The 5686-nt window shown below is 43.4% G+C and overlaps 1 non-coding gene across 1 annotated transcript; it reads left to right on the top strand.

Annotated features, from left to right (window-relative positions):
- Positions 1–4337: 4337 nt before the first annotated feature.
- On the top strand, positions 4338–4440 carry LOC122558143. The gene has a single exon (XR_006314044.1). It is a non-coding gene; the product is annotated as a U6 spliceosomal RNA (small nuclear RNA).
- The last annotated feature ends 1246 nt before the right edge of the window (positions 4441–5686 follow it).

Here is a 5686-nt window from a genome sequence, read left to right as displayed (position 1 = left end):
AATGATCAAATGATATCTGATTCCATGCTGTACAGGACAGGTGACAGGAAACTTGGTGAAAGAAGGCCATCTTAAAGAAGGAGTGAAAAATAGAAAGGCAGAGGGAATGAACAAGCAAATTCCAGTGCCTAAGACTTAGCCGGCTGCCAGATGACCACCCGCAGTACAACAATAAAATCAGGGATGCCCAAGATCCTGGATTTGGATACATGCTGAAATTGGAGACCCTTGTAGAGCTGAAGCGGGGAGAGACATGGAGGAATTTGAAAACAAGGAAGAGAATTTTAAAGTGGAGGTATTGCTTGACCAGGAGCTACTGTAGGTCATGAGCACAGAGATGAGAGTGGAATGTGATTTGGTGCGATTGTGACACAGGCATCAGAGGTTTGGGTAAATTACATGGTTTCTTGCGTCAAACACCACTGTCAATGCAATATGGTCTCAGTGCTTCCTTATGTTAGCTCACATAACATATACCACAAACACTGGGGGTTCTTGCTGACACAGGTGTCTTGAAGCGTTTTAACAACACTATTTACATTATTACATTTCAGAAATTACTGAGCCCATCCATTGTTGGTGATTTTCTACCTATGATTAGATCAATCAGAATAGAACCAGATGAGAGCAGTTCTATTCAGCTGGATGACAGTGTGAGGCATGGAAGCACCAGAATGTGTAAAACCAAGACAAGTGGAGAAGGAGGGATAAAGTGTGCCATTTTTCAGTGATATAGGTTGTAATTTGTGACTTCGGTCATGGCTGTTTTGGTACCGTGTACAGTTTAACACAATTAATTCCACCCCCATTTTTTCTCCGCAGTCCTGCAGATTTCTCCCTTTCAAGTTTCTCTTCAAAATTTACTGTTGAATCTGCCATCTATCACACTTCTGGTACGTCATTCAGGTCATAACAACTCACTGTGCAATAAATCATTTCTTGTCGTTTCCCTTATGGGTTTTTTGCCAGTTATCTTAAATCTGACTTCTGCTGGTGGAAGCTGTTTCTCCCCATTGACTTAGGTCAGAACCTCCTTAGCATGTTGGGCACCTTTTAAAAAAGAATGATTTTTGGAAAAGCCCAGGGGATCAAACAGCATCAATGAGGAGGAATAGTACATGCATATACATGGTGCTGCCCTTTGTCATGGTTAGTGTGATGGTACTGAATTAGTAAATCCTACCACCCAAAACCATGAAGTCTGACAATTCATGGACTGTTGTGCTTCAGAGAAAGGAATCTGCCACATATTCTGGCCAACAGGGTGGTTCTAGCCCATATCCACATGATTAATTCAAGGCTTTCCAAAGTGGTATAGAACACTTGCCGATTGTCCAAGAAGTTATGCTATTGTTTAACCACATCATGAGGGCAAATACAGAAGTTCAAACTTGGAAATGTGACTCTATTTTTCCTTTCACGACGCCAGGTTATAATCCAACAGACTTATTTGGAAGCACTAGCTTTCGGAGCGCTGCTCTTTCATCAGGTGGTTGTGGAATATAAGATCATAAGACACAGAATTTATAGAATTTTGCTATACAACAGTGAACCAATCGGGTTTTTAGATGGCAATCCAACAGCTTTTTTTTGTTAGTCCATAAAGTGTGATGTAACTGAAATTATATATTGAAAAAGACCTGGATTGTTTAAGTCTCTCACCTTTTAACCTTTTGCTATACTTTTACTAAACGTTTGCTATAAATTCTGTGTCTTTGTACACCCCAGACCTACACCGGCATCTCCAAATCATGTCTATTTTTCTTGGTTTATTTCCTACTAGAATTAAGGTGATTGAGACATATCCCCTTCTCAGTTACGTGCATAGACTGCCCAGTCATAAGAGACAAGAAATAGATTTACTTGAGATTTTTGTGTGATGTAACTGTCCTCCACTCACTGTATTTTGCTGGAGAAATTATCTTGCTTTTCGTAGAAGACGTTGTTTCTGGATGCTGCAGTTCATGGAGATTCTTTACAAATAGACACCCTAAATGAACTTTGATTGCTTTGCTGTGTTCTGAGTAATCATCAGGAACCTAAAGCATTAACATTGAGCCAGATATTTCGATCAGCTTCAAAGGCCCTGATTGTATTACAATGTATCCACTTAACCTTCTATGTGGTGTAAAGATTCCCATTGCAAACCTGTTCAGGAATCCACACAGCTAGCAGCAAGGAAAATCTTCATAAAGACTATGCACTCTTTTGCAGCAGTCAGTGTGTCCTGTTCTCCACATTGTCAGCTTCTGTGAAAGGGTAGCATTTGGTTAAGGAGCTAGTCTGCTAGCTGGGTAGGGTGTTATTGTGCCCGTTAACTAGGATGCCAGGTGGGCAGGGTGCCATATAAGTGAGAGTGTGCTTAGGTTTGGTGGGATGGTCTTGGGCCTGGCTATGAGGGGGTGTTGTCTGAGAAATTGTCAGGCCAGTGGATTGGGAAAGCACTGCATCTTCTCACTTACCTTTCCTCAGTCACTGTCAAAATGCCTTTAGGACTTTTAGTTTCTGGAATATGGCAACAATTGTTGTTCAGAACAGGGGTGTGTCTTTGGTCTGCAGTGCTGCTCCAATGCTGAGTGGATTTTTCCCAGGTTATCTCCAATGGATGTATTTGGAACAGGCCAGACTCAGGATCTTGGCCAGAAAAATCAATCGCACATGTGAGTAATCTTAAAGAAAATTGCTATCAGTCAAATCTGTTCAGACTGTAATTGGTATCTGTTCAGACTATGAGGAGAAAGTGAGGTCTGCAGATGCTGGAGATCAGAGCTGAAAATGTGTTGCTGGAAAAGCGCAGCAGGTCAGGCAGCATCCAGGGAACAGGAGAATCGACGTTTCGGGCATGCCCGAAACGTCGATTCTCCTGTTTGGATGCTGCCTGACCTGCTGCGCTTTTCCAGCAACACATTTTCAGATCTGTTCAGACTATAACTTGTGTTAACACTCATATGCCATATTACCAAGCAGTGACACAGAAGCTGCCTTCAGCTTCCCTAAACCCTCCCCACCCTTTCTGCTTCAAGAAGATTCTGCAATGGCTTTTTGACTTTGCATTTCATCACCGCTCCAAAGATATAGCTCAGTGTCAGCTTCTGCTCTTTGAAAGCCTCTGGGCGTTTCATAGTTATCAAGGTGCTATATAAATTCAAGATATTCTGAAAGATTTTACAGATAACACTTGGTCCATTTGATGTCCTGGCTAGGTTTGAATACCCGAGTGGATCAGCAAGGACTTTTCCAGTATATTTTGCCACATAATTCTCTGTTTCTACCACTTCACTCCATTGCAGGAGATTACATAAATGCAGGGAGACTTGAAGCAGGAAGGGGAGTTGAGGCAGAAGGGGAGCGGGGATGGTGGGTGAGCAGAGACCAGTATTTAATCATGAGGCTCCAGCCAGTATGAGGACTGGGGCCACCTTGATGAATCAGCTGGTCACTTCTATGTCAGTGAGTTCATATTTTCATGTGTGCAATGTATATACCTCTTCTGAAAAAGTGTCATACCGGACATGAAATGTTAACTCAGTTTCTCTCTCCACAGACCTGCTGAGGGTATTCCACCACTCTGTGTTTGTTTCAAAATCGCTCGTGTACCTGCCTCACTACAAAGCTGTCGTGAGCATCAGTGCAGCATCGAGAGGAGAGTGAGACACTCATTCCCGGTCTTACTTTAGCAGCTGGACTGGAAAGAGAGGCCACGGCCTAGTGGTATTTCGTTGGACTGGTAATCCCAAAACCCAGGTAATGATCTGGGAACCTGGGTTTGAATCCTGCCACGGCAATTGGTGGAATTTGAATTAAAATGAAAAACATCTGGAATTAAGAGTCTGATGACTGTGAATCCATTACCAATTGTTGATGCCGAGGACACTGATGTCCTGATCTGGCCTACATGTGACTCCAGACCCACAGCAATGTGGTTGACTCTGAACTCTCCTCTGGGCAATTAGAGATGGGCAATAAATGCTGGTCTAGCCGACGACATTCACATCCCATGAATGAATCGGAAAAAAAAAGAACAAACAGCCTTGAGTGTGAACTGCTGGAGGTGGCTTCGTGTAGAGTCAATGGTAAAGTAGTTCAGATTTGATGTGCTGCTTGGAGTGGACTGTAGCTAATGAATGTTCCCTCCCTTGTTTTTGATGCTCAAGCATCTTCAACATTCGCATTCTGTCGACACCGTTAGCTTTAGAATTAATGGTGCAACCACTTCACACCAATTGTCCTAATTAAATGTTGAACTAAGGGACAAATTGAATTTCCCAATATAGGTGTTTTAAAAAAACTGGAGAAGCAAAGCGAAAACGCAAGTTAATCAGTAGAGAGAATGGGTAACGCTTCGGCAGCACATATACTAAAATTGGAACGATACAGAGAAGATTAGCATGGCCCCTGCGCAAGGATGACAAGCAAATTCGTGAAGCGTTCCATTTTTTTTTATACACCAATCAACCCCACTGCCCTGTGGCCCAACATTTCAACTCCCCCTCACACTCTGCCGAGGACATGCAGGTCCTGGGCCTCCTCCACTACCGCTCCCTCACCACCCGACGCCTGGAGGAAGAACCTGACCTATCACCTCCATCCCCATCCCCATTCACCTATTGTACTCTATGCTACTTTCTCCCCACCCCACCCCCCTCTCATTTATCTCTCCACCCTGCAGACACCCTGCCTCTATTCCTGATGAAGGGCTTTTGCCCGAAACGTCGATTTTCTTGCTCCTCGGATGCTGCCTGACTTGTTGTGCTTTTCCAGCATTACTCTAATCTAGACTCTGGTTTCCAGCATCTGCAGTCATTGCTTTTACCCAATAGAGAGGATGACTGAGTCCATGTTAAGCTAAAATGAGGACAACTGAAGCCTCCCCAACATGCTTTAAGTTTCCAGCAATGCGATGAGAAGGGTCAGTTGTATGGAATTGAATGACTTTGTCATAACAATTTTCCCCAAAGAATTGCCCTAGTGGTAATATATTGCCTTTTCTAAATACATTCAGGGAATGTGTGCATCACTGTCTGCTTATTGTCCATCCCAAGTAGTCCTTGGCAAGGTGGTGGTGAGCTGTCTTCTTGAAATGTTGCTGTCTATTTGCTGCAGTAGCACCTACAGTATTGTTAGAGAGGGAGTTTTGACACAACAACAGAGGAGGAACGGTAACATTTGAGAACTTATTTCATTAGAGTCATAGAATCATAGAGGCTTTTCAACATGGAAGTAGACCATTCGGTCTAATTCATCCATGCCGACTAGCTGTCCCAACCTAATCTAGTCCCATTTGCCAGCACTTGGCCCATATTCCTCTAAACCCTTCCTCATCATATACCCATCCTTTTAAATGTTGTAATTGTATCAGCCTCCACCACTTCCTCTGGCAGCTCGTTCCATACATACGCCATCCTTTGCCTCTTCAGTCCCTTTTAAATCTTTCCCCTCTCACTCTAAACCTATTTTGAGTGGTTCAGAAGGGAACTTGCAGGTGGTGATTTCTGCATGTATCTGCTGTCCTTTTCTGTTTGTGGTTGTGGGATTTGCGAGGTGCTGTCTAAGAAGCCTGAGAGGATTTCTGAAGTGCTTCATGTAGATGGTGCACACTGTTGTAACTGCATATCGATGGTGGAGGGAGTGGAAGCTTGAGGGTGTAGTGCCAATCAAATGAGCTGCTTTGTCCTGGATGATATCA

Source organism: Chiloscyllium plagiosum, chromosome 16 (genome assembly GCF_004010195.1).
Source record: "Chiloscyllium plagiosum isolate BGI_BamShark_2017 chromosome 16, ASM401019v2, whole genome shotgun sequence".
Classification (NCBI taxonomy): domain Eukaryota; kingdom Metazoa; phylum Chordata; class Chondrichthyes; order Orectolobiformes; family Hemiscylliidae; genus Chiloscyllium; species Chiloscyllium plagiosum.
The sequence above is the reverse complement of the archived record's forward strand: the minus strand, read 5'-3'. Positions and strand labels throughout refer to the sequence as shown.